Source organism: Gobio gobio (genome assembly GCF_949357685.1).
Source record: "Gobio gobio genome assembly, chromosome: 25".
Lineage (NCBI taxonomy): Eukaryota > Metazoa > Chordata > Actinopteri > Cypriniformes > Gobionidae > Gobio > Gobio gobio.
In genome coordinates, this window is record NC_137121.1 from 35,978,816 (window position 1) to 35,991,694 (window position 12,879).

A 12,879-nucleotide genomic window follows, 5' to 3' on the forward strand; every position below is an offset into this window, starting at 1 on the left:
AAAATACGTGACATCACCCATAGACGGTGTGCGCGCCCGAGCTGATCTCACTGACATATCACTATTCAGACAGGACTAGTTTTCTAAATTATATTTGAGTTACAATTCTCATCACCCAACATCTGTGATTTCAAATATATTCAAAATAATGTTTTCAGAGATTGAAGTAAAAAAAACTTTCTCCCACCATTTAGATTTTATTTCTTTTTGTTGTTAAAATCTTGTGAATCTTGTTCAATGTGCAGATTGCCTCTCTCTCAGTCCTTCCCCTCCCCCCTCACTCTCAGGCTCACCCTGGGTGTGTGTGTGTGTGGGGTCTCTCTCTCACCCTGTGAGTTTGTGTGTGTGCCTTTCTCTCTTGATGATGATAATTTACCCCTTTCATATCATAGACTATCACAAATAACTATCACTTGTGAATAAGTAAAAAAAGAACTATACAAATACCTTGAATTAAATACTGGCCTTCTGGACTTATAACATTTTGAGCAGGAAAAGATAACTTTTCACATATTTGAAAGAGATCTATTTCATCCCATGACATTAAAAATCATCTACATTTAAATGACATCATGGGTGTGGCTTGTGGTGATGGTGGCACCAGCTGCTGCGGTAAATGTGACATATTCGAGCGATTTAAAAAAATTATCCTGTTTAAATGCATATTGCCTGCCGTGCACAGTTATGCTGATGCCACCGGCGTGGCGGTGCCACCGGCTTGGGCCCGTCATCGCTGCTCGCAGCTTTAATTATTATTATTATTTTTCTTATCGACTATTCGGGCACTTTTGGGGCCCTTACCATGCTCGAAAACTCTTGAAACTTTGCAGATACATCGGAATCTGTGGCCATCAGAGCCGGGCTGAAGCTGGTACCCGGGCGTGGTAGGGGAGCTCAACAGCGCCCCCTACAAAAAAATTGGTCCATATATCAAACACACTTGCACGTACATGTATGAAACTCTGTACACATATAGATCTCATCAGGCTGAACAACTTTCGTGCTCTAAGTTATGCATCAGCCCAACAGGAAGTGAGCTATTATGGGTTGTTCGGAAAACGCATGCTCTGGAATTTAATATACTCCTCCGAGGCCATTGTTTCGATCGGCACCAAACTCGGTCAGCATTAAGACAAGATATTCAGGATGCTAAATTGCGAGCGGATTTTTGATATCTCAATCGGTTTGGCCGTGGCGAAGCAACGAATTTATGGCGAGAAAAGGGAAACAGGAAGTGTGTTATAACTTGTGCAAACATTGACTGATTTGGATGAAACTTCAGCTGTGTGTTTGTTGTAGGAAGCCGATCGCAAGGATATGACGTTTGTGAGTCAAAGTTATAGCGCCACCAACTGGCAGCAGGAAGTGTGTCACTTTTTAAAAAAAATGCTTTAAATCACTGTCTTATTTTGACTCGATTGACTTCAAACTTCATCAGTATAATGTGAAAACATGGCAGATATAGACATATGAATGGATTTCTGAAATTTCCAATACTGTTGCAATGGCAACGTGTCAAAGTTTAATAATGTTTTTGGCTGTTTGTGTGCCCTCCCCTCTATAACCAAAAGGTGGCAGTGTTGTATTATTTTTGAAACTCCCTTTCTCTCTCTCTCTGTGCTTGTTTTTTTATTTATGAGGACACAAATGTGTATGATGACATGGGTATTACACTGGTATTACAACGTAGTGGTTAATGTGGACATGAACTATGACACTATATCACTACTAATACAGGACTAATTTTCTAAATGACATTTGAGTTCCAATTCTTATCACCTGACAGCCGTGATTTCATGTACTCATTCAGACAGAACTCTTTTTTAAAACAGAGTGTGAGTGTGTTTTCTATACATGTGCTTTACAGAAGGTCATGTGCTGTGTTTGCAAAGATCACTTTTTACACATTTGTCTTTAAATTCATTATTTACTGACATAGTTCAAATTTATTTTAAAACAAAATTCACATTATTTTCTACAAGTGTCTGTTTATAAGTGTCTTTTTTTCACAGAAAGTTTTTGTTTGAACGTGAATATTTGTATAATTCAGGGTCTGAGTTTTTACGTTCTCCTCGTAGGTGATTTATTCAATCTCCACCAAACTCGGTCAACGTGAAACGGAAGCTTAACGCATTAAAAATATTTAACGCAAATAACACAGCGTCCGTTTTTATATCCATTTTTGCTTAGCGTTACATGATCACGCTCCTATTCATGTAAATGCTTCCAAGCGCGACAAGACACAAGAGAGCGCGCTGTATGTCAGTGTCCTGTCTGTGTGTGTGTGTGTGTGTGTGTGTGTGTGTGTGTGCAGGCCCGTCGCGACAAGGCAGGCAAACCAAGCAATTGCTTGGGGCCTCGAGCTGGCCTGGGGCCCCAAGACAGCGACAGGTTAAGAATAAAATGAAACGACAAACTGTGTGAGCGCCCCATTGATAGTCAATGCAGTAAAGTGCAATGACACTGTTATCGGGATCCCCCTTAAGGGGCCCCTCTCAGAAGTCGCTGACAGCAGCCAGCCAACCACGCGATCTCTGCTGCGGCAAAATACAAAACATCCTCGGATTTGAAGCGGAATTTTATGCTTCAGGAAGCCAGAAAAGAGAAAGGAAGAGGAGGATAAGAAAAAACAAGATAGTGGTATGTGATAAATTACACTGGATAAAATAGCTCTACTCATGTCTTGTACAAAAAAAGTGTAAGTTTGCAGCAGGTAGGCTAGCAAAAATATGTTTATGTTAGCTATCGTTACCTGCCTGACGGCAAATGCTGCTTGTAACGAACAGTTAGTGCAACTTTTTTTTCGAACAGACGGAATGACATGAGATTGCTATAGCTTTGTAATAGGTTTTGATGAAAGTGGCATAGCATGCTATACTAACTATTATTTATGCTATGCATTTATGCTATGCATAAATAACCTGGAATAGTTAATATAGCATGCTATATTAACAATTATTATAAACATTATTTAACCAGAAAGAGGCAGAGGAACATGATTTTTTCATAGCTTATCTTAATGTGCTAGTGTCGGGATGTATACGGTAGTGACAGTTTATGCAAATATGACATTATTTTTATGAGTTACCAATAGATCTTGAACAATTACTTTATTCTGTGGCAATTTTTACACTATTACATTTTGAAGTACAGTATCAGGACAACCCACATGTTTGACTGGTACTGTTTACATGTTTTACTTGTACTGCCCACGTTTTACTGGTACTGTTTATTAACTATTTAACAAGGTATTATAGTCATCGGTTGCAACTTTACAATAACCATCCAGATAATGTTTATAGACAGTTTACAAAACAACTAGTAACCCTTAAGTATTCCCAAAGTGTTAGGAATATCTGGTCCGTCTATCTATGTAAATGTAATGTTTATAGATGTTTAAAAAATGGTTACTTAAAGGTTTAAAAAAAATGTAATGATACAGTGGTGTTTTTTGCAAATGTTTTCAAATTTTATGCACAGTATATGCAACAACAGTATTTGCACTGTAAACCTTTTTATTAATATAAAGTGTGGGTGAACTTAAACTGTATGGCTATGCTGCGGTATGCTGTGTGTGTGTGTGTGTGTGTGTGTGTGTGTGTGTGTGTCTGTCAGTGTCCTATCTGTGTGGATGCGTCTCATGTCAGCTAATCAAGGGACACTGACACACACACACACACACACACACACACACACACACACACACACACACTCGACGCATAGATAGACTCGCGTCAGTTTCCTGCTCACATCGAGTTCTCTTTTGCTCTTGAACAAACAATAACACAGAGGATTTTGAGTATTCTCATATTCGAGTCTTAAATTAGTTAAATAACGTTTTAAATGAACTTTAAAGAGTTGTGAGGAAATGAGATGCGCGGGACAGCGCGTGAGATCCGCGGTTGTTCTTAAAGTGACAGGAGCACTGATGATGCCTGTCATTAATGTTCATCAAAGAACAACGGGAACAGAGAAAATTGTAGCTTTTATGATGATTCATCTATATTTCATTTATTATTTATGCAGTTAAGGAAGGTTTGATAACTATTACATTTCTGTATAACAGGGAAGGTCATGGGTAAATATAACATTTATTATTTTGGTGATTTAGGTAAAATGGTTTAAAAAAACACAGCAGAACCACAGCGCATCTGATATGACTGGCATAACGCTGGCGAAGTTAGGGACCGTCTGCAAAGTTACATACAACATTGAAACGTGTATAACGTTACCAAACTTCACTAGCATTTAAAGAGAATGACAGTCATAAAACTGACTGTAAAGTGTTCATCTAGGTGTCAGGTATGATGCACACATTTTGATATTTAATAAAATAAACTGTCAAATCATATGGAAATATGGATATGCATTATTTCACTTGGATACTGTTTGGGCTCTAACACAAAATATGCTAGATTTAAATGCATCATAGCTGAACACTGATGAGAATATTTCTTGAGAATATATTTACAGAGATAATATTAGAGATTATATTTACGACAAATTATTATTATTTATGCGTTATGCGTTGCTATTGACGACGGCCATTAAGTAAAGAAATCCCACAGAATCTAGCTTAAAAAAGTGCTTAGAGCTGCTTTAGTTATTTGTTGTTTGTTTAATTTCAAATATAAAACTTGTTGAAATGTTTTAAGTGTGTGCATCTGTTCTTTTTGAACACTTTCATCTTGTTTGAACAAAACCGTGATAATATTGATAACCGTGATAATTTGGGTCACTATAATCGTGATGTTAAATTTCCATACCGTTTCATCCCTACTTTAGTGTGAATAAGTAAAAAAGAACTACAAACACCTTGAATTAAATACTGGCCTTCTGGACTTACAAAATTTTGAGCAGGAAAATATAACTTTTATCTATTTTATCCTATGATATTAAAATTAATCTAAATTTAAATTACATCATGGGTGTGGCTTGTGGTGATAGTGGCACCAGTTGCTGCGGTAAATGTGGCACATTCGAGCGATTCTAAAATATTCTCCTGTTTAAATGCATATTGCCTGCCGTGCACAGTTAAGCTGATGCCACCGGCGTGGCGGTGCCACCGGCTTGGGCCCGTCATCGCTGCTCGCAGCTTTAATTATTATTATTATTTTATCGACTTCTCGGGCACTTTTGGGGCCCTTACCATGCTCAAAAACTCTTGAAACTTTGCACACACATCGGAATGCGCGGCCATCAGAGCCGGGCTGAAGCTGGTACCCGGGCGTGGCAGGGGGGCTCGACAGCGCCCCCTAAAGTGGGGTCTGAAAACTTGGTCTATATATCAAACACACTTGCACGTACATGTATGAAACTCGGTACACATATAGACCTCATCGGGCCAAACAACTTTCGTGCTCTAAGTTACGTGTCAGCCCAACAGGAAGTGAGCTAATATGGGTTGTTCTGAAAACACATGCTCTGGAATTTAATATACTCCTCCGAGGCCATTGTTTCAATCAGTGCCAAACTCGGTCAGCATGAAGTCAAGACACAGAGGATGCTAAATTGCGAACGGATTTTTGATATCTTAAACGGTTTGGCCGTGGCGAAGCAACGAATTTATGGCGAGAAAAGGTAAACAGGAAGTGTGTAATAACTTGTGCAAACATTGACTGATTTGGATGAAACTTCAGCTGTGTGTTCGTTGTAAGAGGCCGATCACATGGATATGACTTTTGTGAGTCAAAGTTATAGCGCCACCAACTGGCAGCAGGAAGTGTGTCACTTTCAAAAATGCTTTGAATCACCATCTTATTTTCACACGATTGACTTCAAACTTCATCAGTATAATGTGAAAACATGACAGATAGAGACATATGAATGAATTCCTGATATTTCAAATAATGCTGCCATGGCAACATGTCAAAGTTTAATAATGTTTTTGACTGTTTGTGTGCCCTCCCCTCTATCACCAAAAGGGGGCAGTGTTGTATTATTTTTGAAACTCCCTTTCTCTCTCTCTCTCTCTCTGTGCTTGCTTATGTGATTTATGAGGACACAAATGTGTATGATGACATGGCTATTGGTATTACAACGTAGTGGTTAATGTGGACATGAACTATGACACTATATCACTACAGAACTCATTTTCTAAATCACATTTGAGTTACAATTCTTATCATCTGACAGCCGTGATTTCATGTACTCATTCAGACAGAACTCTTTTTTTAAAACAGAGGAGTGTGTGTGTTTTCTATACATGTGCTTTACAGAAGGTCATGTGCTGTGTTTGCAAAGATCACTTTTGACACATTTGTCTTTAAATTCATTATTTACTGACATAGTTCAAATTTATTTTTAAAAAAAATTCACATTATTTTCTACAAGTGTCTGTTTATAAGTGTCTTTTTTTCACAGAAAGTTTTTGTTTGAACGTGAATATTTGTATAATTCAGGGTCTGAGTTTTTACGTTCTCCTCGTAGGTGATTTATTCAATCTCCACCAAACTCGGTCAACGTGAAACGGAAGCTTAACGCATTAAAAATATTTAACGCAAATAACGCAGCGTCCGTTTTTATATCAATTTTTGCTTAGCGTTACATGATCACCACGCTCCTATTCATGTAAATGCTTCCAAGCGCGACAAGACACAAGAGAGCGCGCTGTATGCCAGTGTCCTGTCTATGTGTATGTGTGTGTGTGTGTGTGTGTGTGTGTGCAGGCCCGTCGCGACAAGGCAGGCAAACCAAGCAATTGCTTGGGGCCTCGAGCTGGCCTGGGGCACCAAGACAGCGACAGGTTAAGAATAAAATGAAACGACAAACTGTGTGAGCGCCCCATTGATAGTCAATGCAGTAAAGTGCAATGACACTGTTATCGGGATCCCCCTTAAGGGGCCCCTCTCAGAAGTCGCTGACAGCAGCCAGCCAACCACGCGATCTCTGCTGCGGCAAAATACAAAACATCCTCGGATTTGAAGCGGAATTTTATGCTTCAGGAAGCCAGAAAAGAGAAAGGAAGAGGAGGATAAGAAAAAACAAGATAGTGGTATGTGATAAATTACACTGGATAAAATAGCTCTACTTGTCTTGTACAAAAAAAGTGTAAGTTTGCAGCAGGTAGGCTAGCAAAAATATGTTTATGTTAGCTATCGTTACCTGCCTGACGGCAAATGCTGCTTGTAACGAACAGTTAGTGCAACTTTTTTTTCGAACAGACGGAATGACATGAGATTGCTATAGCTTTGTAATATGTTTTGATGAAAGTGGCATAGCATGCTATACTAACTATTATTTATGCTATGCATAAATAACCTGGAATAGTTAATATAGCATGCTATATTAACAATTATTATAAACATTATTTAACCAGAAAGAGGCAGAGGAACATGATTTTTTTTCATAGCTTATCTTAATGTGCTAGTGTCGGGATATACGGTAGTGACAGTTTATGCAAATATGACATTATTTTTATGAGTTAGCAATAGATCTTGAACAATTACTTTATTCTGTGGCAATTTTTACACTATTACATTTTGAAGTACAGTATCAGGACAACCCACATGTTTGACTGGTACTGTTTACATGTTTTACTGGTACTGCCCACGTTTTACTGGTACTGTTTATTAAACTATTTAACAAGGTATTATAGTCATCGGTTGCAACTTTACAATAACCATCCAGATAATGTTTATAGACAGTTTACAAAACAACTAGTAACCCTAAAGTATTCCCAAAGTGTTAGGAATATCTGGTCCGTCTATCTATGTAAATGTAATGTTTATAGATGTTTAAAAAATGGTTACTTAAAGGTTTAAAAAAAAAAATGTAATGATACAGTGGTGTTTTTTGCAAATGTTTTCAAATTTTATGCACAGTATTTGCAACAACAGTATTTGCACTGTAAACCTTTTTATTAATATATAGTGTGGGTGAACTTAAACTGTATGGCTATGCTGCGGTGTGTGTGTGTGTGTGTGTGTGTGTGTGTGTGTGTGTGTGTGTGTGTGTGTGTGTGTGTGTGTGTGTGTGTGTGTGTGTGTGTGTGTGTGTGTGTGTGTGTGTGTGTGTGTGTGTGTGTGTGTGTGTGTGTGTGTGTGTGTGTGTGTCTGTCAGTGTCCTATCTGTGTGGATGCGTCTCATGTCAGCTAATCAAGGGACACTGACACACACACACACACACACACACACACACACACACTCGACGCATAGATAGACTCGCGTCAGTTTCCTGCTCACATCGAGTTCTCTTTTGCTCTTGAACAAACAATAACACAGAGGATTTTGAGTATTCTCATATTAGAGTCTTAAATTAGTTAAATAACGTCTTAAATGAACTTTAAAGAGTTGTGAGGAAATGAGATGCGCGGGACCGCGCGTGAGATCCGCGGTTGTTCTTAAAGTGACAGGAGCACTGATGATGCCTGTCATTAATGTTCATCAAAGAACAACGGGAATAGAGAAAATTGTAGCTTTAATGATGATTCATCTATATTTCATTTATTATTTATGCAGTTAAGGAAGGTTTGATAACTATTACATTTCTGTATAACAGGGAAGGCCATGGGTAAATATAACATTTATTATTTTGGGATATAATCATGGTATATATAACATAATATATATATAACATATATAGGTGGAGGGGTGTTTATTACAACATAATCATGGTTTATGAAGACATTTCATGTGTCCCCGTAAATCAAAATAGCTTTAACAGCATATTAAACAATTTTTTAATAAAAATGTAAAAATGCAGAATGTTTTCTGTGATGGTAGGTTTAGGGGTAGTGTGTGTGTGTGTGTGTGTGTGTGTGTATGTGTGTGTGTGTGTGCGATATGTAGGCTTAGGGGTAGTGTAGGGGGATAGAATGTACAGTTTGTACAGTATACAAACCATTAAGTCTATGGAATGCCATCTGCCTGTCTTTCCCCTTCCCCCTCTCTATCTGTGTGTGTGTGTGTGTGTGTGTGTGTGGGGGGGGTCTCTCTCACCCTGTGAGTTTGTGTGTGTGCCTTTCTCTCAGTCCTTCCCCTCCCCCTCACTCTCACTCTATCATTGTGTGTGTGTGTGTGTGTGTGTGTGTGTGTGTGTGTGTGTGTGTGTGTGTGTGTGTGTGTGTGTGTGTGTGTGTGTGTGTGTGTGTGTGTGTGTGTGTGTGTGTGTGTGTGACTTTCTCTCTTGATCATAATTTAACCCTTTCATATAGGCTATCACAAATAACTATCACTTGAAATAAAAACGTCATGTGATGTGTTTGCCAAGATCACGTATGATGCACATGTCTTTAAATTAATTATTTACTGATATAATATAAATGTATTAAAACATAAATTTCACATGATTTTATAAAAGTGGCTATTTATAATAAACTTCCATAAAATGTAGACACGCATCTTACTCTTACCTGACACTGATATTAAAATCATCTTTGCAGTTTCTGTGATTTGGCTCCATTTATACATTTTTTATTAAAAAAAATTTATTGGACCACCCATATTGAAATTAAAGCATGTTTTATGGTGCATAAGATTGGTGCACAAATGGTAGCTAAGGTAGCTCAAAAACACATGAAGAGAAGTGTTTGAATAAAACAACATCAGCATTCGAATGGTATTCTGAACTCATTCCAATTTGACCTTTGACATAATCTGACATGAAATTCATATAAATTTAATTGATCTCATAGATGTGGCTGTTGTGGTTTGTGGTCATAGCAGCACCAACTGCTGCAGTTAATGTGGTGAATTCAGATGACTTTGACATAGTCCTTTTATGTTTTCCCATTTTAAATGCCTATTGCCTGCCGTGCACAGTTAAACTGATGCCACCGGGGTGGCGGTGCCACCGGCTTGGGCCCGTCATCGCTGCTCGCAGCTTTAATTTTATTGAAGACCTTAATAAACACACGACTCAAATTTACAAAGCATTGAGTCAAACCAGTTCTGTAGCTTTACAAAAGGAATATGCTACAAATTCTGAAAAAATGAATAAATAACTTCCTGTTTTACAGAGGGAGCTTTACAAAACAGACATTTGAGTGCTTCCAATGCACAAAGTGCAAACTCTTAAAGGGTTAGTTCACCCAAAAATGAAAATTCTGTCACTTCCCCTCATGTCGTTGGACACCCGTAAGACCTCCGTTCATCTTCAGACACAAATGAAGATATTTTAGTTGAAATCCGATGGCTCAGAAAGGCCCTGTGCACTGCACTTTACACTCTCAAGACCCATAAAAGGTACTAAAGACATCGTTACAAAGTCCATCTCACTACAGTGGTTCTACAATAACTTTATGAAGCGACCAGAATAGTTTTTGTGCTAAAACCTAAATAACGGCTTATATAGCGATGACGGATTTCAAAACTCAGCATCATGAAGCTTCGAAGCGTTATGAATCAGCGAGTCGATTCATGATTCAGATCGCGTGTCAAACTGCTGAAATACGTGACTTGGGCGATCCAAACCGCTGAATCGACTCACTGATTCATAACGCTCCAAACCGCTGAATCGACTCACTGATTCATAACGCTCCAAACCGCTGAATCGACTCACTTCAAACCGCTGAATCGACTCACTGATTCATAACGTGTGTTTTTTTTAAATCTGTCAAAACACCGGGAAACTGCTTTGCACGGTCTTTTGCTGTTATTTTTGTTGGCAAATGGGAGTTTGCGGCTTCATCATGGTTTCACCGCGGGGTTTGCAGCTTTTCGAGGACGTTCACGTCGGGTAATTACGTCACTTCAAAACGTTCCCATGGCAATAGAGGGAAATGGCGGCTCTTGTGTGAAGTAAACAAACATTTTTCAACTTTCTGCTAATATATATGACTTTTTTGCAACGAAAATGCGGGGATTATGAAATCATGCTAGCCCCGCGTATTTTGCTCGCGGAAATAGGCAATTTACGCGGCGAAAGTGCGGCGTATTTGAAAAAATGCGGCCCCCGCATAAATATGCGGACTTTGGGTGATTATGCATTAAATCATGCGATCGCATAATCACGTTTTTCTGGAGGGACTGATAGGCTCTCTGCATATTAACAGGTAACCCATAATTTTTTTTGAAAAATAATTGTTCTGTAAATTATTATTATTATTATTATTATGAAATGCTATTTAAAACAAATAAATAATGAAAATGTTATTGTAATAGTAATATTTTCTTATTTTATTTAGCAATAATAATAACTCTTAGCCATATTAATACATAAACACAATGTTATATACACACTTTTCATTTATAAAAAGAAAAAAAAATGATAATCGCATTTTAAATCGCAATTTTAACCAGAATAATCGCAATTAGATATTTTCCCCAAATCGTGCAGCCCTAATGTTTATTTTGCTCACATGCCAAAGCATGCTGTAAATATATACAGGGATTTGTTCACTGATTCAAACCTCTTTCTTTTTTTTAACTATCTATAGGAATGGGCTTATAGAGCTCATTCACTTTGGGAATTGAACTGCAAAGATTGTGTATGTTTCTAATTTGATTCGCTAAAAAGATCTGCCTCAGAAGAGTCACTTTATTGTGATTAAAGAAATGTATTAAAGATGTGTGTTAGAGTAGCAGAAGTTCCCTCTTAAAACGGAGCGGAAACTCCACACTAGAGGCTTAGTAACTGCTAGCTAGTGTCTAACCAACTCAGTACTTTATTGGGTTGCACCATTTCTTCTTAAAGCAGAACGTAGCCAGTAGGTCATAAGCTCTCCATACAGTAATGCATAGTTGCATAATATGACAGTTACCCTCAGTGATCCAATAGCAGCCTTCATACGTGAGCAGAAGTTGTGTTGAAATGAAGTTCAGTTTATCCTATTCTGGCTTCTTTTGCCTCATGTATAACTTAACGGTGAAAATGAGTTTCCATTAAATATGATACTACTTAAAGGATTAGTTCACTTTTAAATAAACTTTTGCTGCTAATTTACTCACCCCCATGTCATCCAAGATGTCCATGTCTTTCTTTCTGCAGTCGAAATGAAATTAAGATTTTGGATGAAAACAGTCCAGGGTTTTTCTCCATATAATGGACTTCAATGGGCCCCAAACGATTCAAGGTCCAAATGACCGTTTCAGTGCAGCTTCAAAGGGCTTTAAACGATACCAGACGATGAATAAGGGCCTTATCTAGCCAAACGATCAGTTTCTGAGAGAAACCCAGCAGTATTTATGCTATTATTTTACCTCTTTTCAGATGAACGTGATCATCTCTGAACTCAGCCATAACTTCCTCTAAGTGAGGTCAAAATACGTGCGTGGTCATAGATATATCGATCGTAGATGCCTAATTCTACTGATCCGTGCAGGCGCTAATGAGGCATCTACATACATCTATGACCACGCTCATATTTTGACCTCACTTAGCGGAAGTTATGGCGGAGCTCAGAGACGATCACTCTCGTCTGAAAAGAGGTAAAATAATAGCATAAATACTGCTGGGTTTCTCTCAGAAACTGATGGTTTGGCTAGATAAGACCCTTATTCATCATCTGGTGTTGTTTAAAGCCCTTTGAAGCGGCACTGAAACTGTTATATGGACCTAGAACTGTTTGGAGCCCATTGAAGTCCATTATATGGAGAAAAACCCTGGACTGTTTTCATCCAAAACCTAATTTCTTTTCGACTGCAGAAAGAAAGACATGGACATCTTGGATGACATGGGGGTGAGTAAATTATCAGCAAAAGTTTATTTAAAAGTGAACTAATCCTTTAATCATGAATAACATAATAAGTATGTATGTATGTATGTATGTAAATAACATTGAGAAACGATTTGAAATTTGATCAATAAGTAAATACTGATACAAAAAAACATAAGAAATGAATTATATTCATGACTGATTTTATTTGACATGCACATCATGGACAGATACGTTTTGGACGGGTCATTTATTCACATAATGTTAAAATGTAAGCGTATGT

At 38.0% G+C, this 12,879-nt stretch overlaps 1 protein-coding gene across 2 annotated transcripts in view; it reads left to right on the forward strand.

The window, feature by feature from the left end:
- ankrd27 (ankyrin repeat domain 27 (VPS9 domain)) overlaps positions 1-12,879 on the forward strand; it is a 98,961-nt gene that overhangs the window by 48,791 nt on the left and 37,291 nt on the right. The gene's annotated exons all lie outside the window — the stretch shown is intronic.